Source organism: Peromyscus maniculatus, chromosome X, assembly GCF_049852395.1.
Source record: "Peromyscus maniculatus bairdii isolate BWxNUB_F1_BW_parent chromosome X, HU_Pman_BW_mat_3.1, whole genome shotgun sequence".
Taxonomy (NCBI): Eukaryota; Metazoa; Chordata; class Mammalia; order Rodentia; family Cricetidae; genus Peromyscus; species Peromyscus maniculatus.
In genome coordinates, this window is record NC_134875.1 from 79,890,186 (window position 1) to 79,916,434 (window position 26,249).

General features: G+C 41.4%; 1 protein-coding gene and 1 pseudogene across 17 annotated transcripts in view; one reads left to right on the forward strand and one right to left on the reverse strand.

Annotated features, from left to right (window-relative positions):
* Nucleotides 1-26,249, forward strand: part of Atrx (ATRX chromatin remodeler) — a 180,666-nt gene that overhangs the window by 15,722 nt on the left and 138,695 nt on the right. For 6 of the 17 annotated variants that reach the window (XM_076562560.1, XM_076562562.1, XM_076562563.1 and 3 more), the window contains exons 2-3: nucleotides 20,759-20,841; nucleotides 20,970-21,067. The exons of 7 other annotated variants lie outside the window; for them this stretch is intronic. The gene's annotated coding sequence lies outside the window, so the exon portion shown is untranslated. The remainder of the gene's footprint in view (nucleotides 1-20,758; nucleotides 20,842-20,969; nucleotides 21,068-26,249) is intronic. 4 more of the 17 variants (XM_006992603.4, XM_076562567.1, XM_015986246.3 and 1 more) reach the window with 1 other exon arrangement.
* LOC121825919 (U6 spliceosomal RNA) lies at nucleotides 10,400-10,500 on the reverse strand (annotated as a pseudogene).

Below are 26,249 nucleotides of genomic sequence, written 5' to 3' on the forward strand. Positions count from 1 at the left end.
AAAGCTTGTAGACCCTCGTGCATCTGCCACCTGCACAGCGTTGATGCCTTGAGGGTCTCGGCTTCCAGACCGCCTGGCTGCTGGTGCTTGCACTGGCTCTTGAGAAGTTCCCTGAGAAGCTGTGATGCTTCGTGGGTCTCAGCCGTGGACACCTGGCTGCACCTTTCTGAAGCTGGCAGTCTCTGGAGCTGCTTCTTGTTGTTATTGGTGGTTTCTGGAACTGCCAAGTCTGCTATGGGTATTGTTTTTCCACGTTGGGAAAACCTACTCTTCATATCCTTAGACCTAAAGCCTATATATTCTAAACCTACATTTTTTTTTACTAAAATCTATGACCTATTTAAACTTACATTCTATAGGACTACTTTATAAACCTTACCCAAGTCTCATTGAAGCCTACATAATAAACTTACATTCTACTCTACAACCCCTAACTAAGTCCTACTCAAGCCTTACATTTCTTATTTAAATTTACATTCTGTACGTCTACATTTACTATTATAAACCTTACCTAAGTCTTACTTACATTCTATAGGACTACCTTAGCAAATACACTTCTTATTTAAACTTACATTTACAACTAACATGGCCATTTATTATTACATGTCTTAAAGAAATTCTATAGAGCTATTCAACACCTAAAGATTTCTTTTTTTTTTTTTTTAAGATTTATTATGTACACAGTGTTCTGCCTGCATGTATGTCTGCATGCCAGAAGAGGGCACCAGATCTCATTACAGATGGTTGTGAGCCACCATGTGGTTGCTGGGAATTGAACTCAGGACCTCTGGAAGAATAGCCAGTGAGTGCTCTTAACCGCTGAGCCATCTCTCCAGCCCTAAACATTTCTTAATACCTTGAAGAGATTTAGAAAAGGTATTTCTAAAGATTTCTTAACTATTATCACTTTACATATAACAGAACTAACTTAACACTAAAGCAAACATCTATAAGATATTTTTAGCACCTAGAAAAGATTTTGTTAGCTAAACTATTAAGACCAGAAGTACGCAAATCATTTCTAAAGTTCAGAGTTCATAGTCAGCTTTGATACTATTCTAAAAGTTTTTGAGAGTTTGAAGGAAGATTTGTCAATGGCTCTTTGAATGCTGGGATTTAATGTTGCTATGGAGTTGTAACATTTGTTGCTAGGGAGAGGTAACATTTTCAGAACAAATGTTACTCCACAAAGTCATCAAGCTCTCTCCGGAACCTCAGAGTTGCACTCTCTGTGGTAAACTGTTTCTAATTAGACGCTGTCCCTTTACCCAAATTCATAATAGCTTCTCTATGTCATAATTCAGACAAATGTTTCTGTTACAGCAGAAAAGCTACCGTAAAGCCTAGTCTTTGGCTGAGGGTGAAATTCCCATATTAAACTGCCATAAAGCTCTTAGCAAAAAATTGGCGCAGCTATTAGACCATATAAGGTATTGTTTCAAACTTGCATTGATACATTTCCCAGAAAGTCTTTCCGCAAGCTAGCAAACTTTCCAGTTCCCTTTACAGGACTTCGTTTTTTTTGCAATGGGAGATTTTTCTTTCCTAAGCTTGCTTTAGAATGTCTGTGCCACCGTTTAATGGGTATACTTCTCTAATTAGGTCTTTTATCTGACCCAGTTCCTGAGCGCTTTTGTCACAAGCTGAGGCTTCGGCTTATTGTCTGAGGCAAAACCCTTCGGGTTTCACTCCAGGTCAGTGAGGCAAACCGAAAGCATTTGTTTCCAAAAGGTCCTTTCTCTGATAGAAACTTCTCCCCTGGATAGCTCCCTGTCCTGTCCAGGCCTGCTCCTTCCCCAGATAGTGTATCTGACGCAGCAATGCGGCCGCAGCTTGGCTTCTCTGCCTTCTCTGCATCTGCATTTTCTCATCAGGCCCTTGCTCAGGGGTACTTTCCCATCCAGCTGAAACTAATTTTTTTCTTACAGAAAGGAAACTGAAAAAGAAAGTTTTGAAAAGCTTTTTAGTTTAGAGAGAGATTAAGTTTTTCCCAAGAGAAAGACCAGCAAATTTTCCCAAGAATTCTGTTCTCTAAACTTTGACTTCAGCGGCCAGGAGGAAACTAATTCTGAGGGTAAGATGTTGCACTGCTGATGCAGCAGAGGATTTTTGCTTCTGTCTGCGCCTGCTGCAGGGGAAATTTCTTTCTTCTGCTCCTTGGACCTAGCATTTTAGCTGTTCCCAGGCCAAAAGCTTCCATAGGAATCTCTTCTACCCGATAAGCTCAAAGAAGAGCTTTTCTCTGCCCGTAAAGCTCAAAGAAGATAGATTTATTTTCCCAAGTTTGCATTCATAGTCCCATAGTTTCCATCTAGTTGCTTATCTTTATGCTAAATTTTCTTCCTAATATTTCTACATTATATTTCTATTTCCTACCTAACTCTAAATTTCTTCCTGCACTATATTGCTACATTCTATCTTCCTTATTTTTTATAGATCAAAGAGAGAGAAAGAGAGAGAGAGAAAGAGAGAGAAAGAAAGGAGGAGGTGGGAGGAGGGAGGGAGGGAAAGAGAGAACCTATATATATAGAACTCTAATGCTGCAGCCTTGCAGTATTTCACCACCTAACCTATATACCCAAGAATAAAATACCGATGCCGTCATTTTTCAATTCCTTATCAGCATGCCTACACTCACAGTGCCCCCTTCAATCCTTTCACCAAGTTCTAGGGTTATTTTTTTCTTTTTTATCTTTTTCTTTGTCCCTGTTCAGGTGCCATCTGTGGGGGACCAGCCCCCACCATTTTTTTTTCACCCCAGGGACTCTTGTGAAATAAGAGACTTAGTTAGAAATAGAGAGGGAGAGAAACACAGGATAGACTTGGGTGGGCCTGGATCCTTATCCACTATCCCAGAACTTTATTCCAAAGGTCAATTTATAACAATGCCAAGGGGTGGAGCAAAAGACCTCCCCCTTGCTAGTTACAAGTCAAGTGTAGACCCTTCCAAACACCTGGTACCCAGGCCCGTGGTCCAGTCATCCTCTTAGGCAGTCCTGCTGGGTACAGCCACTAGGAAACGTAGTGGGCTCTAACATCTCTGTGTATATGTACACTTTTGTGGGCGCCTGTGGAGACCAGAAGAGGGCATTGGATTCCCTGGAGTTGGAGTTACAGGAGGGGATATAAGATGCCCAACATTGCTTCTGGGAATGGCTCCTGTCCTTTTCAAGGGTAGAAAGTGCTCTTAACCTCTGAGACTTTCTCTGGCTCTGCTGTTGCATACTTGATTCCACAGCAGTTATGATTACTGACACAAGACCTGTGTGAAGGTTTGACCTGTCAACATTTTTTTTTTGGTGGGGGGAGAATGCTTAGGTCTCCATGAAAATGATTGCTAGGGGAGATGAGCTTATTGGTACCACCTCTTGTCTGTAGCCAATTAACTCACTGAGAGAAGGGAGAGAGACTTCTTCTTCAGTGGTGTGTAGCCATTGGCAAGGTGCCCATGCTCCTACAAATAATCCTCCACCTGGCACCCTGAAACTTCTTGGGAGTGAGGAGAGAGAGGGAGAAAGGAGGGGAAGACTGGAAAGTATAGAAGGGGCTGGTTTGCAGGTGGATCGCAGTCCTCGGGGGAGGATTTGCCCTGGAGGAGGAGGTGGGAATGGGGGGGTGGGTTGGGGGTAAGGGGAGGGGGTGGGAGGGGGGAGAACAGGGGAACCTGTGGCTGATATGTAGAACTGAATGGTATTGTAAAATAAAATAAATAAAATTATAAAAAAAGGGGGCTGGTTTGGAAGATGAAGGGTATCAGTGGGAACTGAGAGGGAACAGGATGGGTAGTGGAGATGAATATGATAAGAATATGTATATAGGAAATGTCATAATGAAATTATTGTATATAATCAACATTAATATGAAACCTGTACTATATATTTTGGTTAGTAATTCAGCTCTCTAGCTGGAAAATGTTTTTGGTTATCAAAAGATATTTTAATATTCTTCTATAGAAAAAAATATATTTACTTAAAATGATTTAGCCTGGGTTGGTGGCACATTCCTGTAACCCAAGCTCTTGGGTCATAGAAGATCAAGAGTTCATGGTCAGTATTTTGTTCATGCAAGTTTTTTTTTTTTTTTTTTTTTTTTTTTTTTTTTTTTTTTTTTTGGTTTTTCGAGACAGGGTTTCTCTGTGTAGCTTTGCGCCTTTCCTGGAACTCACTTGGTAGCCCAGGCTGGCCTCGAACTCACAGAGATCCGCCTGGCTCTGCCTCCCGAGTGCTGGGATTAAAGGCGTGCGCCACCACCGCCCGGCGCAAGTTTTTTGATTTGGGTTTTTCCAGACAAGAGTTGTTTTCTGTGTAATAGCATTAGCTGTCCTGGAACTTGATCTGTAGACCAGGCTGACATGGAACTTACAGAGATCCGCCTGCCTCTGCCTCCCAAGTGTTGGGATTAAAGGTGTGCACCACCAGTGCCCAGCTGCAATATTTTATTAAATTTTTTTTGTATTTTGATTTTTATGTGTATGAATATTAGCTTGCATGTATGTGTGAGAACCATGCAGTGCCCATGGTGGCCAGAAGAGGGTATCAGATTTTCTGGAACTGGAGTTACAAATGGCTGTAAGCCACTATGTACTGAACCCTCTGGAAGAGCAGCAGCTAGTTGTCTTAATTACTGAGACATCTTTCTAGCCCTTTAAAGAATTCCCCGACCCCAGACAGAGTTTCTATGTGTTCCTGGCCATCCTGGAACTCACGAGGTATTTATTATTGTGCATGTGTGCAGTGTGTATATATGTGTACCTCTTTCTCCGTGTGTTTGGGTTGGAGCACATACTACTGCATTCCTAGGGAGGTCAGAGGCCAACTTGGTGGAGTCAGTTCTCTCATGCTTTTACATGGATTCCATGGAAACTCATTGAGCAATCTTGCCTCTCTTCTGTTAGTTTTCTGAGTCATTTCAGATTAAATGTAGTATAACGACTGGTTTTGTGTGTCAACTTGACACAAACTAGTCATCAGAGAAGAAGGAGCCTCAGTTGAAGAAAGGCCTCCACGTGATCCAGCTGTAAAGCATTTTCTCAATTAGTGATCATTGCGGGAGGGCCCAGCCCATGGTGGGTGATTCCAACCCTGGGCTGGTGGTCCTGGGTTCTATAAGAGAGCAGGCTGAGTAAACCATGAGGAGCAAGCCCATAAGCATCACCCCTCCATGGCCTCTGCATCAGCTCCTGCCTCCAGGTTCTGCCCTGTTTGAGTTCCTGTCTTGACTTCCTTTGATGGAGCAGCAATATGGAATTGTAAGCTAAATAAACCCCTTCCTCCCCAACTTTTGGTCAGCAGCAATAGAAACCCTAACTAAGACATGTATTCAAGCTGGGCTTGATTTTTTTTTTTCCCGAGACAGGGTTTCTCTGTGTAACAGCTCTAGCTGTCCTGGAACTCAGTTTGTAGAACAGGCTGGCCTGGAACTCACAGAGTCTGCCTCACAAGTGCCAGGATTAAAGGTGCATGACACCGTCCCTGACTGAGTATTGTTGTTAATGAAATATTTTTATTTGAATGTGGGATATCATTCCATTTATTCAGGTTTCCTTAATTTCTGTCAGCACTGATACAAAGTTTGAACCTCTGATTAGATTTATTCCTCTGTATTTAATTCTTAAAATTCTGTTACATTTTTGTCTTGGAGTTTCTATTGCTGTGTAGAGACACCATGACCATGGCAACTCATAAAGAAAAACATTGAATTGTGGTGGCTTTGTTACAGTTAGAGGTTTAGTCTGTTATCTTCATGGCAGGAAGCAAGGCAGTGTGCAGGCAGATATGGTTATAGAGAAGTTGCTGAGAGTTCTTACATCTTGACTTACAGGCAACAGGAAGTGGTCTGAGACACTGGGCTGTATGCCACCTCAAAGCCTGCCTCCACAGTGACATTTCCTTCAACAAAGCCCTATCTACTCCAAGGAAGCCACACCTCCTAATAGTACCACTCCCTTTGAGGGCTATTTTCTTTCAAACCACCACACATTTATTTTTTTTTATTTTGTGTTTATGTGTAGGAAGTCACATGTGTCTATGGTGAACGGTCAACAGAGGACAATTTGAGTAGTCTTCTACCATGTGGGACATGAAGATTGAACTCAGGTCTTTAGGCTTGGTGGCAAATGCCTTTATCTGCTGAGACCTCTCACTGGCCCTTACATTGTTTCTTTGAAGCAGGGTTATAGCTGTGGGATCTAGGATTGGAACAGTTTGAAGGTGACTGGGGAGTGGGGAAAACAGACACAGTATTTGTAGATTTAATAAGTTTTGCCAGATGCACATCTATAATTCCATCTGCTCTGAAGGCTGAGGCAAGAGGATCTGAGATTAAGGGAGGCTGGGGTTAACATATCCAGACCTTGTTTTAAAATACATACACTCACACCCAAGTCTGGCTACTCAAAAGAGTAGCTATGAAGGGAAGCACAGAGAAATAGGGAATATAAGGTCTTGGGTAATGTGGGATGAAGGAAACCCCTTAATTTTCTCAGATTTACCGTTATCAGCATGAGGAGTTTGTATTTAATTCTAAGCGCAGAAAGCCTGTTTGGCTGGTTTTTTTCCTTGCAGTGTTAGGAATGGAAGCCTGAGCCTTCTATCACTAACCCAGAAAACAAGCTCCCGCTTTTTTTTTTTTTTTTTTTTTTGTTATTGTTGTTGGGACAGGGACTTAAGTAGCCCAGGCTGGCCTCGACCTTGCTCTGTAGCCATGATTGGCTATGAACTCATTCTGTTGCCTTTGCCTCCCAAGTACTAAAAGTGTAAGTGTGATTAGCGTGCCTTGCTCCAGAAGGCCCCTTTGGCAGGGCGTGGTGGCGCATGCCTTTAATCCCACCACTTGGAAAGCAGAGGCAGGCAGATCTCTGAGTTCAAGGCCAGTCTCGTCTACAAAGTGAGTTCCGGGGCAGCTAGGGCTGTTACACAGAAAAACCCTGTCTCAGAAAAAAGCCCCTTTGGAGGTAAAAGAAGGATGTAACCAAGAGCCCACATAGAAGGGGGAGTAGCTTTTAATAAGGAACACCTAGGCAAAGCCAGTTAAGAGTGAGTGATCAGGGAACTGGAATTGTAAGAGGTTGGAGAGAAAATTATATGGAATAGTCATGTGGAGAATGAAAAAGCAAAAATATAAGGGCTTTAAGGTTGCCAGGGAATGAGAGTGCCCCTTTGAGGCAAAGCTTCATTTAGCCAGTAGTAGTAGCAGCTCTCCTTTCTCAATATTAGCTTTTCCAAATCGTTCCACTCCTAAGACTATATGCCATGCAATACAAATGTGTAAAATTGTTTTTTTTTTTTTTTTTTTTTTTTGGTTTTTCAAGACAGGGTTTCTCTGTGTAGCTTTGCGCCTTTCCTGGAACTCACTTGGTAGACCAGGCTGGCCTCGAACTCACAGAGATCCACCTGCCTCTGCCTCCCGAGTGCTGGGATTAAAGGCGTGCGCCACCACCGCCCGGCCAAATGTGTAAAATTGTAAAAGGCATATTTATTGCTTCTTGGAATAGCCTGCTTGAAATTTTCAATTAAAGGGGCTAGAAAGATAGCTTAGTAGTTATCTCAGTTTAATTACCAGCAGCCACATGGTTACAACCATCTTTTAACTACAGTTTCAGGGGATCTGATGTCTTCTTCTGACCGCCTAGGGTACCAGGGACACACATTACGTATAGAAATATATGCAGGCAAAACACTGATACACATAAGTAAATCTAAAAAAAGTTTCAATTAAAGCAGGATAAAGAGACTGTTAGGATTACATAGAGGGTCAGCAAGTTGTAGGGTACAAAGGTGAAACATTTAAGTTTTAGTAGAAAAAAAAATCTCACCATGAGCATCTGTGTCTAAAGGTAACCTACAATGCACTGGGTGGTTGTTGGTGGCGCACACCTTTAATCCCAGCACTCAGGAGGCAGAGGCAGGCGGAACTCTGAGTTCAAGGTCCAGCCTGGTCTACAGAGAGAGTTCCAGGACAGCCAGGGGAACATAGAGAAACCCTGCCTCAAAAAAACAAGCAAACAAAAAAAGTAGCCTACAATGCATGAAAAAATGGCCTCATTTTTAGGTATATGTAAGAGATTAGATGACAGAGCACCCACATGCAGTTCAGGCATTACTCCCTCCAGATTGTTCACATACTCACCATCTGGAGATCCAAAAACTGGAGGCCAGTGTGATGCCCTCCCTCTCTCCAGGGACACAGCCTGGGGAAGGGGGCATGGTGCTGGCATTGAAGTCCTTTGTTTAAGGCCAAACATAGCCACTCACTGAAGGAAAACAAACCCAATGAGATACTTCCTAATAGTAGTACTATTGTTGAGGTTTTGTTTTGTTTTCTGTTGTTTTTTTTTTAAAGGCAAACCAGAAGATTCAAAATGGAACAAAAAAATTAAAAAAAACACACTAAGGTACTTTGGAAGTGGAACATTTGCCTAGCCTCTGAGGGCAATGGTGTGTTTAATCCCAGCACTGAAAATAAAATATTAAAAGAGGTACACAGAACTAGTTTGTCCAGATTACCTGGTCTGCCTGCAATTCACTTTCTCCTTTTGCATTTTTTTAAATTTAGCATTGGTGTTCACATGTCATGATGCACATGTGGAGGTCAGCGCACAGCCTTGACTGTAGGTATCTTTACTGCTGAGGCATCTTGATTGCCCTTGGGTTTTCACCAGCATTTGTTAAATGGGCACAATGTAAGGCTGAGGTAATGCACAGAAAACAGCATACTGCATGCCGGTGCTCAGTGCTCAGTACATGCTCACCCTAGCAGTAGGTGGGCTGGTCTTAGGAGCAGGTTATTCTTACGGCCTTCTGTAGCCCTTTGCAAGAGTGTTGGGCTGGCGGTCCTTGAACTGCTGTTTCCCTGGCAGTGGAAAGCCGTGGGACCTGGGATCATAAATCATAATGAAATAGTGAAATGTTGTAAACTGTGGGGAATCTATGCATGGTGTTAAATACCTGTAACCTCAGTGACTTGGGTCACTGTGGTGTGAGGATCTCAAATTTGAGGCCAGCCTGGGAAATTTAGCTACACCCTATCTCAGAGTAGGTTGAAAAAGGATTAGGGCTGTGGCTCAGTGATAGAATGTTTGCCAACTCAGTTCAGCCCTCGAGTGTTGAAAAAAAGTATATGTATGGTGAGCATTAGACTTAAGAAGATAACTTAAAATCTTAATAGAAGTCTAAACCTGAAGTAGGACCTGAACAAGGAGTAGAGATTTCAACTCACTGGGTTTGGGGCCCCACTGGTAAAGTGCTTGCTGAGCAAGCCTGACCACCAGTGTTGGTAACATTCCTTCCCTGGAGGAGATGTAAACAAGTCTACTCCCCCTCCTCAGGTCCCAAGACAAACCAACCCACATTCCACCGGAGTTCACTTGGGCAGCAGTACATTTATTGGGCTTACTTCAAGAGCATAGGTTGAGGGGTTACTTACTGGGAGGGTGGGTGTACCCCCACAGAGATGATAGCTTTCCCATTGCCACAGAACTGATGGGAGCTCACTCCTAGCCTTCCCAGGCATATATATTCGAGTCCCTCCAAAAGGCTATGGGCAGTTAGGGCAGAATTGCATTTAACAGGAGGTATTGTGTGGCTGGGTACTCAGGTGAGGGTCTCAGGACCCTCCTCCATGTTCCTTGTGTTGACATTAGAGTTATGTATCACCACTTCTGACTTTAGGCAGTACTAGGGGTGGAACCTAGGGCCTGGTGCATGTGCTATGTAAGCATTTATCCTCATCCCTGTTTTTTTTTTTGTTTTTTTTCAGGGCAGGGTTTTTCTGTGCGCCTTTCCTGGATCTCGATATGTAGACCAGGCTGGCCTCGAACTCACAGAGATCTGCCTGGCTCTGCCTCCTGAGTGCTGGGATTAAAGGCCGCACCCACCACTGCCCGGCTATTTTTGTTTTGTTTTTTTTTTTTGTTTTTTTCAAGACAGGATCTCACTGTTTAACCTTAGCTGGTCTGGAGCTCACCAGGTAAACCTGCTTGTCTTGAACTTTCAGCTCTCTTATTTCTGCCTCTCAAGTGCTGGGACTTTGTATTTCTTTTTAAAAACAATTTTTTTAACATGTGTTTATTTTTTGTGTGTATGTGTATGAGCATGTGTGCGCCACACACAGTGAGTGTGTCGAGGTCAGAGGACAACTCGTGAAAGTCCATTCTTTCCTTCCACCACTTGGGTCCCAGGAGCAAACTCAGGGTTGTTAGGCTTGGCATCAAGCACCTTTACCTACCATCTCACCTGGTGCTCTTTTTCTTTTCTTTTTTTGTTTTGTTTTGTTTTTTAGAGGCTGGGTTTCTCTGTATAGTTTTGGAGCCTGTTCTGGGACTCTCATTCTGTAGAACAGGCTGGTGTCGAACTCACAGAGATCCACCTGTCTCTGCCTCCCAAGGCTCTTTTTCTTTTTGAAAAGTGTAGACCACTTCATGAATTTGTGGGTCATCTTTGTGTAGATCATAGCGATCTTCTGTGCATTGTTCCAATTTCAGCATATCGGCTGCCAAAGCCAGCACTGAAGAAAAAGTTTTTTACATTTATTTGTGTGTTTGTGTATGATTTCCTGATGTGCACGTGGAGATCAGATGAAAACTTGCAGGAGTCTGTTTTCTCCCTCAGTATGTGATTCCTGGGGCCAGTCAGGCTTGGTGGCAAGTGCTTTTAGTTATTGAGCTATCTTGCTGGCCTTGAGGAAGTTGTATGTATGTGTATGCATATATAATTGATTTGTTTGAAAAAAATCTGTATAGATGTTTTGCTTGCAAATAAGGATTAAAAATAAAACATGATAGAAAACAATAAAACATCAATATATGGCTAAGTCTGTGTAAATCACCAGTATACCATTTTTGTTAACCCATTTCAAGATAGTTTATAGAAAATCCTTGCATTACAATTTGCTTTTCTTATTTTTGCCATTTGACCCTTCCCCTTTCTCTCTTGTAAAAATGATGAATTGTGATGGATGCTTATAGGAGAAAGAAAGTTTGCATGTTCTCAACTCTGAGCTTTTTAATGTGTTTTTGTTCATCATACACACACTGGAAACAACGTAGGTGCTGGGCATGGTAACCCATGTCTAATCTCAGCATTCATGAAACTGGGAAGAGGATCATGAGTTCTTGTTTAGCTCGAGGAACTAAGTATGACCTTTTCTTGAAATCTCTGCCCAAACGTATGGATTAAAAAAAAGAAAGAATCTGGGGAGGGGAGCTGAGAGATGTCTCAGTGGGTTAAGGGACCTGCTGCCAAGCTTAAGGACCTGAGTTCAATCCTCAGGACCCACATGGTGGAATGAGAGAATCAACCCTGACAAATTGCCTTCTGACCTCCACATGCATGGATACACACAATAAATAAAATGTGAAAAAAAGGAAAGTGCCAAAATATATGTATTAAACCTAGAAACTATGTTGACAAGATGGCTGTGTGAGTAGAGGTACTTGCCGTGCGAGCCTGGTGCCCTGAGCTCAGTCCCTAGAGCCCACGTAAAGGTAGAAGAGAACTAATTCCACAAGTCGTCCTCTCACCTACACACACACACACACACACACACACACACACACACACACACACACACACACACAGAGGAATGAATAATAAATACATAAACCAATAAAGTCACTCTTTAAACTCGTTACTTTAAGCAGTCTCCAGACATTTTCACAGGTATTCTGGGGCAAAAATTGTTCCCATTGGAACTGGTACCGCAAAGCAGTGTTTTTATTTCTTGTGTTTCCATGATTCTTTTAATTGTAGGGACAAGTGCATATTCATACTCTTTTCAGTAAATTTGAGAATCAGTTTTTCACTCAGATATTTGTTATAGTTCTTACGTTTTTCTACTGACTTTATTATTATATAATACACAAAGCAAATGTTACCATTTTATCCATTAACATTTTTTGAGACATTCTCATTGATTAGTCTTGGCTCCCTTGGAAGTGGCTATGTAGACCAGGTTGGCCTTGGATTTGCAGCAATCCTCATTACTCTCCCAAGTGCTGAGATTGCAGGTGTGAGTCACTAGAGTTGGCCAGCCATCTTAACCTTTATTTTTATTGTTTTTTCCTTTTCCCTTTTTTTTGATATGGGGGTCTCTTGTAGCTTGCCTGGCCTGGAGGTTGGTTGGTATGTAGCCATGGATTACCTTAAGCTTCTGATCCTGCCTCTGTCTCTCAAGTTGGGATTACAGGTATATGCCACCAAGCCTGGTTTTATTTTAATCATTTTTTCTTTTGAGACAGAGTCTTTCTAGGCTGCATTGGTTGCCTCGAACTCACTATATAGGCTAGGCTAAGCTTCAAATTTCCAGAAATTACTTCTCTCTGTCTTCCAATTGCTGGGATTAATGAAATGCACTGCCATGTCTGACTTATTTCAAACGCCTTTTTAAAGTGTGTAATTTGTGGCATTAAATATGCTCCAAAGTTATATGACTATTCCCATGAATTTGCAGGAAGTTGTTTTTTGAAAATGGAAGCAGTAGCTGGGCAGTGGTGAAGCACACCTTTGATCATACTTTGAAGCACACTCAGGAGGCAGAGGCAGGCTGATGTCTGAGTTCCAGACCAGCCTGGGCTACAGAGTAACCTTGTCTCAAAAAAAAAAAAAAAAAAAAAACCACCAAAAAAACAAAAAGAAACATTTTGAAAGTTTTTTGAAAATTGAAACATTATTTGAAACAGTGCCTATTAAGCAATAATTTCTGAACCCATCCTTCCTAAGGCCCTTGGTAGCCTCTGTTCGATTTTTCCTTCATATTTTTTTTCCTGGCGTTGTTTGTGGGATTCATCCTTTTATTGATCGGTTTATTCCAGCTACACTAATCTGGAGCCTTAGGGTTTCAAGAGGTGGCTGGGCACATCAGGTATGTTAATCAGGTGTGGCCTGGTCAATTTATGATGGTTTACTTAAGTAGGTAGGGGCTGAGGTAGGGCAGAATCACAGTGAGGCCCTGGTTGATGAACAATAGGACTAGTATATCGGGGAAAATTATAAAGGCCACTCCACATAGTTAAAAGGAAGATTTATTTAGTGGATGACTTACAAATGAAGGAATAGATAGGTTGCGGGGGTCTGGGGAAGGTGTATCGCAATCCAGTGGTGTTCTCTGGAGCTCTGCACAGTCAACCTCCACCGTCCAGGGTCCAGGCACAGAGAGAGCACACAGAGAGAGCGCTGGCCCATCCAGCTCTCGGGTTTCCAGCGCCTCCCCTCGCCCCGCCTCGTAGGTGTGACAGTTGCCAGAGTCTCAATGGGGGTTGGAACTTCCAGATCCAAGCTGGAATGGCTACCCACTACACTAGTACTATCTCCTTCACCAGGCATTCTTGGGGTAGGTTGACAGTTTCACTGCCATCTTTTTTTTTCTTTTTTATCCCCCCCAGAGCTGAGGACCCAATCCAGGGCCTTGCGCTTGGTAGGCAAGCGCTCTACCACTGAGCTAAATCCCCAAACCATGTTTTTTTCCCCTCTGGTTCTTTTAACTTTTAACTTCAAAGATTACCACCCCCCACCCCCACCTCTTTCTCTCTTGGTTTTTCAAGACAGGGTTTCTCTGGGTAACAGTCCTGGCTGTCCTGGAATTCACTCTGTAGACCAGGCTGGCCTCGAACTCACAGAGATCCAACTGCCTCTGCCTCCTGGAATTAAAGGTGTGCGTGCCACTATGCCTGGCCCCAAAGAACTTTTTTAAAATAACTTAAATTACATTTATTTATTTGTGCATGAATATGTATGCACACATGCTTCATTGCATGTGTGTACAAGCTATGGGGATGGGGTTGGCTCTCTCCCTATACCACGTGAGTCCTGGAGATTGGTGGTAAGCACCTTCACAAGAACTATCTCACTGGCTCCTTGAAACTTTTTTTTGTTATTGCTTGCTTAGAGTTACAGGATATATTCATAACTAGCATTGTTCTTTGGTGGGGAATAGGGTCTTGTTAATACATTCTAAAAGTTACTTTTTTTTCTCAGTTATAAGATGTTAGGTCCCATACAGAGAGGAACAGCTCTTTAGGGGGTATAAATATAGCCCAAGATAGATTTTCATTTTTTTTCTTTCTTTTTTTTTTTAAAGATTTATTTATTTTTATGTGCATTAGCATTTTACTTGCATGTATGTCTTTGTAAGAGCACCAGATCCCCTGGCATTGGAGTTACCGACAGTTGTGAACTGCCATGTGGTTGTTGGGAATTGAACCCGGGTCCTCTGGAAAAGCAGCCTGTGCTCTTAACCGCTGAGCCATCTCTTTAGTCCCCATAGCCCAAGATAAATTGTAATGAGACTCTGGACCTGCAACATTCCAGCCTCTGAATCACTGAAGTTCTAATCAGTCAATCAGTCTTTGCAACACACTGCTTCTGTCCGGAATTTTTGTGTTTTAGTTTTTTGGTACAAGGTTTCCTGTGTAGGCCTGGCTGTTCTGGAACTCCCTCTGTAGACCAGGCTAGCCTGGAATTCAGAGATCCCTTGCCTCTGCCTTCTGAGTGCTGGGATTAAAGGTGTGTGCCACCACTGCCCGGCTAGAAATTCTTGTTCATACTGCTTATATTACCTTTCTCGTCTTGTGTTTTGCTCACTTTTTTTCAATACAATATTTGTGTTAGTCATAGTTATTTCATATCTTCAATCTGATAATTTCAAATTCTCCATCATAGCTGAGTTGGTCTTGATGCTTGCTTAGTCTCTTTAGACTGTGGTTTTGTTTGTCTTGACCCTGTAGCATGCTTTGTTTTTGTTGTTGGAAGTTAGGCATGCTGTATCTAGAACAGAAACTGAGGTAACCCTCAGGATTTTAGTATGAGGTTTTGGTGTTTGGGGCACCAATGGTGATCAGTCAGCATCTCTGCCACACAGGTGCTACATCTCTAGTATGAGAGTTTATGTTAAACTGGCTAGGATTAAGGCTGAGTTTGACGTAGATGGTAGGTACCAGACTTAAATCTAATTTTTCCTTCTCCCTCTCCTCCTGCTCAGAACCAAACCCAGGACCTTGTATATGCTAAGCAAGTACACATTCCCAGACTTAAAGTTTCTTCTACTGTCTTTAAAAAAATGTTTTCCCTCCTCTTGTTGGTTTTCCTATGAATTCCTCTCTAAACAGTGTCTTGTCTTGGAGATATCTTAGTTTTTTTTCCCGACATTATTTTTTTTACGCCATTATTATACTGCTCTATGCAAATGTTGCTTTATTTTTTGGTGCTTGAAAAACTTGTAGAACACTTTTCAGTTCATAGTCTTTTGTGAGGAGTAGGTTCTAATTCATTCTTCAAGGAAGAGTGAAGGAGAAAAACTGGACAAACTGGGACTTGTTAGCTTATCTTAGACCCATCAGATCAAAGGTCCAGAGGACGGACACACACACACACAATATATATATATATATATATATAATATATATATATAATCTCCTTGATGTAATGTAGGGAGTTAGGGAGTCCTTCACAATTAAATCTGGTGTTTCTTTTGAAATAGAGTCTCATTCTGTAGCCCAGGCTGGTCTTGAATTCCTGGTAATCTTTGTTTCTTGGCCCTGGAAGTGCTGGGACTATAGTGGTAGCTGAAATTTCTGCTTTTTAGTGTTGTCCCAAGTTTCTGGTTTATTTTATTTATTATTTTAAAAAATGATCTGTATAGGTGTTTTGCCTGTGTGTGTGTGTGTGTATATATCTTTGTACTGTGTGTGCCTAGAGCTCGAAGAGGCCAGAAAGGGGCATTGGATCCCCTGGAACTGGAGTTACAGACTGATGTGAGCCACGGTGTAGATGGTGGGAACTAGATGAGCATTCTCTTGGAAGAGTAACCAGTGCTCTTAAGCCCTGAGGGGTCTATCCAGCCCGATTCTAGTTCCCCGAGTTTCATATCCACTTAGGTAGAACAGAAAGGCAAGAAAGTTCTAGAGTTATTTTAGTGCCTTACCTCCGAGAGTGTAGATAATGCTCTGGACATATTTTGATATGGTTACTTTCCCCTGTCCATGCTCAAGATCATTTTTCAAATCTTTTCAATGAGACCTTCCTAAAAACCTGAGGGTGGTTCCTGGAAGTAAAACTCAACAAAGTATGGGTGTTCTTTAAAACAGAAGCCACAGTGGTTATTTTATTTTACATTTTTTCTATGATATATTTTATGTGCATTAGTGTTTTGTTTGCATATATATCTCTGTGAGGGTGTTAGATCCTCTGGAGCTGAAGTTAGACAGTTTTGAGCTACCATTTAGGTGCTGGGAATTGAACCCATGTCCTCTGGAAGAACAGTCAGTACTCTTAACCGCTAAGCTATCTCTCCAGCCCTGCCACAGAGTTGTTAACTCTTCACTCAGTCCATCCTTGGCTTCCAGCAGCTTGTCAGACTGTTGAAGTATCTGTTTCAGGTAAACAATGGCTCTTTGTATTTGCTTGTCTCTAGGGTTTTTGTGGTGTGTGTGAGTGTCCCTGCACGGTGCTTTGCCCTGGACCTTTGAGCTGATGGGTCTAAGATAAGCTAACAAGTCCCCGTTTGTCCAGTTTTTCTCCTTCACTCTACTCTCCCTTGAAGAATGAATTAGAACCTACTCCTCACAAAAGACTAAGAACTGAAAAGTGTTCTACAAGTTTTTCAAGACAAATAAGAGCTCCAAAAAATAAAGCAACATTTTGCATAGAGCAGTAGATAATAATAGGGCAAAAGATAATAATCTTTTTATTTTTATTATTATTAACTCATGGTTGGAATGTTCTCAGTGATCAAGGATATAAATAAGGTCAAGCTCCAGCTCAAAATAAAGTCAGCTAGAGCCCACATGGCAACACATAACTCAATTCCAGGGGATCCAAATGTCCCCTTATGGCCTCTTGCAGTACTAGGCACACACCTGGTATAGACAGACTTGCAGGCAAAACACCTATAGATTCTAATTCATTCTTTTTGTGGTGCTGAGGATTGAGCTTGGGGCTTCACACATATGCTCTTTGGAAACCGAGTTTCATCCCTAGTGCAGGAATTAGATGATTTTTTTTCTTTTATTGTTAGAACCCTGTCTTGTTATTGCTGTATTTATTTACTATAGTGTAGTAGGCACAGTAGCCTTGGCATGAAAAATAAAGCTAGAGACTTAGTGTGAAGTTATGTGTTTATAAATATTAAAATCAAATAGCCTGGAGAGCTGGCTCAGAAGTTAAGAGCACTTGCTGTTTTTGTAGAGGACCCAAGTTTGGTTCCCAGCATCCACATTGTGGCTTTACAACCATCTAAACTGTAGTTCCAGGGTATCCAGCACCTTCTGGCTTCTCTGGGTATCAGGCATGCACACTTCAGACAAAATACTTGTATGTATATATGTATGTATGTGTGTATGTGTGTATATAGTAGAAATACATAAAAAATCTGAGAACTTAAAGAAGACACTAGTAAAGACAATAAAAACCAAAGATTTAAAAAAATTGGAAACAGTAGGCATGGCAGTGCCCAGTGATATAGCTAGTTCTAATCTGGGTTGTCTTCACCTACATAGTTGAGTTTGAAACCAGCCTGGGGTACACGACACTGTCTCAAACAGTGATGACAATACCACCACCACCATCACCACAGAATAAAACAAACAAAAAATCCCCTAAACAAAACCCAGACACTTTGGAAACAGTGTGCTGTATTAGCTATCTGTGTGCTTGTCTTACTGTATCTTTAGTCCTTTTAAGTATTGGTTTTGAGTATTATCTATTAGAACAACTGCTTTTTCACTCTTTAAGGAATTTTTTTAGGGGGGGGGGGGGTTAGTGGATTGAGCCCAGGGCTTTGCATGTGTTACACAAGCATTCTAACATTGAGCTACACCCCCAGCCCTATTACTCATTAGCTTTTATTAGTAACTCTTTTGAGTTTCCCTAAAGGGTGCACTATAGGATTGGATTTGATTGGAGTTGCACGTCCTGATTATATATTAGTAGTTATAAGTGGAAACTATAATTCTCTTATTGCATGTTTCACATAAGGGTCTCTCTGAGTCTTATTTTCCTGTAATAGGATTCTGTAACCTAATAGGTCTTTTAATCCAAAAACCTGGAGCCAGATACTGGGGTAGATGCTGAAAGATCAGAGAGACAAAGGAACAAGCCACTGCCACGTCTTACCTCCAGGATTCCTCAGCCTGAAAAGACTTCAGTTCCTGTCTCCTCACACCTTATATACCTTTCTCCACCCAGCCATCACTTTCTACTTAGTGCTGGGATTAAAGACGTGTGTGCCTCTCAAGCAGAGGCATGAGATATCAAGTGCCAGAATTAAAGGTGTGTGCCACCACTGCCTGGCATCTATGTTTAATCTAGTGGTTTGTTCGGTTTCTGATCTTCAGGCAAATTTTATTAGGGTATACAATATATCACCACATTTCCCCTTTTTTTGTCTAAAATAATAAAAGGTTATAACTAATATAAGAAACTATATACAGTAAGTATAGTAAGTATATACAATATATACAGTCAAGAGTTACATTAACAATGTCCAGTCCATAATCATTTGATAGATTCAGAGAAAATACTCCATTATTTATCCTATTTTGTTGAGTCCAAAATGTTGTAGCTAATTCACTTTCTATTCTAACTTGGTTTTTTTAAGGTTTTATTTAATTTTATTTTATGTTCATTGGTGTTTTGTCTGCATTCATGTCTGCATGAAAGTGTTGGATCCCCTGGAACAAGAGTTACAGACAGTTGGGAGCTGCTATGTGGGTGCTGGGAATTGAACCTGGGTCCTCTAGAAGAACAGCCAGTGATCTTAACCAATGAGCAATCTCTCTAGCCGAATCGTAATTGTTTACCAACTGAAAACTATCTTTTGATGTCTTTCAAACTTATACACTTTACACTTCTTTTTTTTTTTTTGGTTTTTTTTTTTTTTTTTTTGGTTTTTCGAGACAGGGTTTCTCTGTGTAGCTTTGCGCCTTTCCTGGAGCTCACTTGGTAGCCCAGGCTGGCCTCGAACTCACGGAGATCTGCCTGGCTCTGCCTCCCGAGTGCTGGGATTAAAGGCATGCGCCACCAACGCCCAGCTCTACCTTACACTTCTTTAGTGAGTTTCTTTCCTGAATTTGTTAACAAGGAAAACTATAATAACTACCCAATCTTCAACTCCCTCAGAGACCCGAGAAGGAAATAATATTACCTGAGTAAGCAGGAAGTGCAAGTGACTTCCAAAATAATGTAAGAAATGACAGAAACAGCTGGCTGCCTGGACAGTCACCTGAGGTTTCTCTGCAACGTTGGGACATCCATCTTAGGCCTACAGGCCTAGCATATCTGACAGACTTATCTGTGAAGCAGGATTTTCTGAAGGGCTGTTCTACTTTGTCTTGGAAAGGTTCTTTTTTAAAAAAATTTATTTCTGTATTTTTGATGTATGAGTGCTCTGCATGTCTGCCTGCATACCTGAAAGGGATCAGATCCCATTGTAGATGGTTGTGAGCCACCCTGTGGGTGCTGGCAACTGAACTCAGGACCCCTGGAAGAACAATTAGTGCTCTTAGCCACTGAACCGTCTCTCCAGTCCAGATTTGGTCTTTAAATCTGGTCAGTATGTATAAAATATACATTGAAATTTATTGAAATTTGGCATGTTTGTGAAGAACATTCTCCAACCTTTACTCCCCCTCTCCAGGGTTTCTTTGTGTAGCCTTGGTTGTGGTGGCATCTGCTTTGTAGACCAGGTTGGCCTTGAACTCACAGAGATCCTCCTGCACCTGCCTCCCAAGTGCTGGGATTAAAGGCGTGCACCACCACTGCCTGGCCAGCATTTATTCTTAACAGCTGCTTTTCCAGTGGTTGGAACTCAGTGGCATAGAGAAAATCTTTATGGAGTTTTGCCTTATTTAGTAGGAAAGTAAAAAACAACAACAACAACAACAACAACAACACAACAAAAAACTACAGATGAGTGTATGTGTGGCTGGAGAAATGATTTAGTGCTTAAGAGCACTTATTCCTGCTCTTGCAGAGGACCCATATTCACTTCCGAGCACTCACATGTCAGCTCACAGCTTGTAACTCCAGTTCTAGGGGTTCTGATGCCTCTTCTGACCCCCATGAGCTCCTGAATACATACACACAAAATAAATATACTTTTGAAAATTATAGACAGGCTGGAGGGATGGCCTGGTGCTTAAGAGCACTTGTTTCTCTTGCAGAGGACCCAGGTGATGGCTCATAACTATCTATAACTCCAGTTCCAGAGGATCAATGCCCCTCTTCTGACCTCCTTGGGCATGGCATATTTTCTAGACTTGAACAGTTAGTACCTGACAGCCTTGATGATACTTGGATAGGGACACGTCTTAGGAGATTTTTTTTTAATTATTTTATTATATATATATATATATATATATATGTATATATATATATATATATATATATATATTGTTTTTTTTCAAGACAGGGTTTCTCTGTGTAGTTTTGGTGCCTGTCCTGGATCTTGCTCTGTAGACCAGGCTGGCCTTGAACTCACAGAGATCCACCTGTCTCTGCCTCTCGAGTGCTGGGATTAAAGGCGTGCGCCACCACCATCACCACCACCACCACCACCCGGCGAGATTTTTTTTTTTACAACTTCTATGCTAGTGAGCTTTTCATTTCATTGAAAGATTTCTTTGGGTTCATGGCTTTAGAGTTTTTAGTTTGTTGGGATGATGAGGGTGTAGGGCAGCAAAGCAGCTCCAGAAGCAGAGAGAAAATGCTTTTGCTTTGGGACACACTTTTTTCTTTTAAACTATTATTTATTTATTTATTTGGGACAGGAATTCTCTATGCAGCTTTGGCGTCTTGGAGCTTACTTTGTAGACAGCCTTGTCCTCGAACCTCCCAAGTGCTGGAATCAAAGGCATGTACCACCACCGCCCGGGGACACTCATTTTAAAATATCCTTTTATTATATTTAGGTCTTCAACATCTGGGATGGCCTGAGCACATTCTGAGTAACTGTTCACTTTGTTAATCCTCTCTCTGCAGTTACCTTCACACAACCCAGAAATGTGCTTTGCTAATCTTCTAGGCACTTCTCAATCCAGTAATAAAGTTGACAAGTAAGATCAACTGTTCCAAATCCAGTGAGTATTGAATTTTTCAATAAAGCAAGGCACGAATCTATTGGATTGGTGAAAAGCTGATTGTCAATTGTTGTTTAAAGTGAGGGTATGGGGCTGGGCAAATGAAATCACTGTTTTTATCTAGATATGATGATTTTGAAACTAGAAACGCATGTAGATGTAATTTCCTTTTTTATGAGGGTGGTGGTTTGAGACAGGTATTGTTATATAGCTCAGGTTAGCCTTAGACAGGCTGAGCTAGGATCATATTACAGTCTTGTGCTATTGTACTGGATTGGCACATCTGCTTCTCTTTTCTGGTCTGTATTTCTTGAGTGGTAGTAGATCATCATGAAAATTTTGGGGAAATATGTTCAATGATGCTTTCAGCTTTTATCTTAGATTTAGAATTATACATGAACTTTTTCAAGAAAATGAGGTGAGTTAAAGAAGACAACGAAAATTCCAGCAATGAAAGCAGTGTATTCATTATAACACAAACAGGTAGAAAAAGAAATGGTACTCTTCCCCTTCCCATTTGCCTTTAAAAGGTTTTTACTTTTACTATGTGGGTGTGGATGTACATGCCACAGTGCACCAGTGTAGAGGTCAGAAGAAAACTCTACCATGTGGAGTTAGGTTTTTCCTTTTTCCTTTTTTTCTTCCCACAAGACAGGGTTTCTCTTTGTAGCTTTGTCCTGGAACTTGCTTTGTAGACCAGGCTGGCCCCAAACTCATAAGATCTGCTTGCCTCCCAAATGCTAGTGTTAAAGGCACGCGCCTCCATGCTGGAACAATCTAATACTTCTTGATTCCTAATAAAAAGGAACACAATAAGAGCTTGGACACGTTGCTTTCTGAAAGTAACCCCCTCCCCCCCAAAAATAGTAAGGGAGCAGATGCAGAAGTCAAGTCATATAGAGCTGGGTTTGATGGCACATGCCTTTAATTCTAGCACTTGGGAGGCACAGGAAGGTGAATCTCTGAGTTTTAGGTCAGCCTGGTGTACAGAGCTAGTTCCAGGACAGTTAGGGGTACAAAGAGAAACCCCACCTTGAAAAACTCAAACCAACCAAACAAGTCACAAAGCATGCTTTAAATGGTAGTTAACCACATTGTCACATCTTCATGATAATACATCACCACCATCATGATGGGACTGTTTTCACATTGCTTAAATGCCAGATTCATTTTTAGTACTCTATATAAAGTATCTGATAATTACTCATGTTTATTTGAAATGGGAGCTGTTAATACCTTTCAATGACACTAACTGCACACCACGAAGGCCATGATACTACAAACCGAGGAATGGAGTTCTTCCAAAGCTGCAATGGGAAAGAGTATATGCAACCGATTCCATACACATGAATGACTTTCTATGCTATAGGAAATCCAGGCAGAAGGAATGGAGATGTTGCCTCACAGTCTTCTGATGCACTGTTAGAGCATCTATAATGTTGTCTCTAAGTGACTGCATGGGGAAGCTGCTGTGTTTGTAGGAGTTTTCATTTGGTGGATTAAGTTCAGGAATGAGCTCATCAAAAGCCATTTTAGTGGGGTGGGGGTGGTGGCTCACACCTTTAATTCCAGCACTGGAGAGGCAGAGGCAGATATATATATCTCTGAGTTCGAGGCCAGCCTAGTCTACAGAGCGAGGTCCAGGATAACCAGGGCTATACAGTGAAACACTGTCTCAAACAAACAAAACAAAACAAAACAAAACAAAACAAAAAAGCCATTTTAGCCGGTGTACTGGCAAGAGTAAAATACAAAAAGTTAAGTTAGCTTGAGGTAGACTAGGTTTGAAGGGGCTCCCATATGTTACTTTGTAACCTTCACTGGTTTGAAACTCACTGTTCTAGATCAGATTGGTCTCCTACCAGAGACCCACCTGCCTCTGTTTCTCAAGTGCTGGAATTGAAGATGTTTGATCCCTTGCAGTTGGAATGGTTGTGAGTTGCCTTACATGGATGCTGGGAACTAAGTCATTTCTCCAGCCCCATATCCTGTTGTTTTTTAATCAGTTCTAACTCTATCAAGAGGTTTGGGCTTCTCTTTCATTATTGATGGCTCTCTAGGTGGACCTATGACTCCTGACTACATTTCCTCCCCCCATGATTTATTTTTATTTGTGTGTGTGTGTATAAAAGAGTGCAGATGCCGTGTGTGTGTGTGTGTGTGTGTGTGTGTGTGTGTGTGTGTGTGTGTAAAAGAGTGCAGATGCCCTCAGGACAGAAGGGGTTGCCAGATCCCCTGGAACTGGAAATACAAGCAGGTGTGAGCCACTTGCAGTGGCTGCTAGAAACTGAATTCTTGAGTCTTCTGCAAAATTAGTACAGGCACACACTTAAATCACTGACCTATATCTCCAGCCCCAACTACATTCTTACAAGCCGAGAGCAGGCTGTCCTTCTTCTGGTTGGACACTTTGATGCTGTGCTTGATTATAAGCCTTTGAAGGTGGTCATGTGGTTATAGTATGAAATAGGACAAACACTGATCCAGATCTCTGAAGAATCTTCTTGAACATCTAGTCTTAAAGCCACAATCTTATCACTTTAATTTTGTTTTGATCATGGTGTGTTTGCCTAATTTATAGCAAGCAGAAGAAAGGCAGGTTTTGTTTTATGTAAACATTGATATTTTAAGTGTTATATACAGCTTGTGGTGAAGAGGTGATAATAAGAATACCCTTTTAGGGGCTGTAGAGATGGCTCAGTGGTTAAGAGCACTGGCTACTCTTCCAGAGGTCCTGAGTTCAATTCCCAGCACTCACATGGCAGCTCACAATCTGATGCCCTCTTCTGGTCTGCCAGCATACATGCAGACGAAGCACCTATATACATAAGAAAAAAGAACACCCTTTTAGCTAAGCGGCGGTTTCGCATGCCTTTCATCCCAGTACTCAGGAGACAAGCCTGCAGACCCTCTCCACTAGTGCTGGCTCTGCTTTCGCTGGCTGTTGGCGTTTGCTGCTTGAGAAGCTATGACAGCCCCACAAATCTCAGCAGTGGACATTGCTTTCTGCTGCACCTTTCTGAAGCTGGCAGTCTCTGGAGCCGCTGCTTATTATTGGTGGTTTCTGGAACTGCCAAGTCTGCTATGGGTATTGTTTTTCCACGTTGGGAAAACCTACTCTTCATATCCTTAGACCTAAAGCCTATATATTCTAAACCTACATTTTTTTGACTAAATCTATGACCTATTTAAACTTACATTCTATAGGACTACTTTATCTATAGGTCTACTTTACCTACCTTACCTTACCTAAGTCTTACTTACATTCTATAGGACTACCTTAGTAAATATACTTATTTCTTATCATTCTATAGGACTGCTTTAGCAAATATTTATATTTAGCAAATATTTATAGGAGTACCTTAGCAAATATCATGGCCATTTTTACTAATTACAGGCTTATTATTACATGTCTTAAGGAAATTCTATAAATCTATTAGATATCTAACTTAGCAAACATCTAAAGATTTCTTAATACCTAGAAGATTCTAAAGATTCTAAAGCAAACATCTAAAGATTCTAAAGATTCTAAAACAAACATCTAAAGATTTCTTAATACCTAGAAGAGATTTAACATCTTTTAACAAGACAGAATAATTTTCTATTTCTTACTCTTAATTATCACTAGAACTAATTAGACTCTTAACAAGACAGGAAGAAGGCAAATTATTTTTAAAGTTTAGAGATTATAGTCAGCTTTGATATTCTGAAAGTTCTTGAAAGTTTGAAACGAGTCTATTTGGCAATGGTTCTTTTAATACTGGGATTTAATGATTACTGTTGCTATGAAGTTGTAACGTTACATTTGTTGCTAGAGAACTGTAACATTTTTGGAACAAACGCTACTCCCCAAAGTCACCTTTCTTTTGTGCTGCGCTGCTGAGCTCTCTCAGCCCATCAGGAACCCAGCAGAAATTGCTCAGCTGCAGACAGTTTCTAACTAGAGGCGGTTTCTTTACCCAAATTCAGAACAGCTTCCCTGTGCCATAATTCAGACAAACGTTTGTTACAGCAGAACTTTCAGTTCTATGGAAAACCTCGCTTCAGGCTGAGGGTGAAATTCCTGTCAAACTTGCATTGATACTACATTTCCCAGAAAGCCTTTGGGGTACGCTAGCAAACTTTCCGGTTCCGGTTCCCTTTACCGGGTTTCGTTTTTTTGTAACAGATTTTTTTTTTTTTTTTGTTAAGCTTGCTTTAGGATGCCTGTGCCATTTTTTAACAGGTATATCTCTCTAATTAGCTCTTTCACTTGACCCAGTTCTGTTTGTCTCCACACTCAGGCTGCGCGATTTATTGTCTGAGGCAAAACCCTCAGGATTTCACCGGGTTGGTGAGGCAAACCTGAAGGTCCTTTCTCTGATAGAAAAGAAAGCTGCTCTCTTGGATAGCTCCCTGTCCTATCCCGGCCTGCCGGCTCCTTCCCCAGATAGTGTCTCGGATGCAAAGGGCAGCTGCTAATGCAGCCGCAGTTTGACTTCCCTGCCTCATCGGGCCCTTGTCTTGGGCTTTTCCCATCCAGGTGAAACTAATTTTTTCCTTACAGAAAAAGAAACTGAGAAAGTTTGTTCTTAAAGGCCTTTTAGAGAGAGATTAAGTTTTTCCCAAAAGAGAGAAAGATTACCACACGTTCCCAAAACTTCCGTTCTCTACACTTTTTGGCTTCGAGGCCAGGAGGAAACTAATTCTGAGGGTAAAATGTTGCACTGCTGACGGAGCAGAGGATTTTTTCTTCCATCCGCACCCGCTGCAGGGGAAATTTCTTTCCTCTGCTGCTTTTTTTTTTTTTTTTTAAGCATTTTAGCATTTTAGCTCCCCAGGCCAAAAGCTTCCATAGGAATTCCTTTTCTACCCGATAAGCTCAAAGAAGAGCTTTTCTCTGCCCATAAAGCTCAGGAAGATAGATTTTCCCCCCACCCCCCAGTTTGTGTTCATAGCCCCCAAATTAGGCTTATCTTATCCTACTTTACCCTAAGCTTTTTCTTTTCTATATTCCTAACTCTAAATTTCTTCTGCACTATATCACCCTTTCTACTTTCCTTAATTTTTATAAATAGAAAAGAGAGAGAGAGGAGAGATCTATAGAGAGAGATCTATATATATAGAGAGAGAAATCTAATGCTGCAGCCTTGAGGTATTTCCTTCACCACCCAACCTATACACCTGAGAATAGAATACCCAT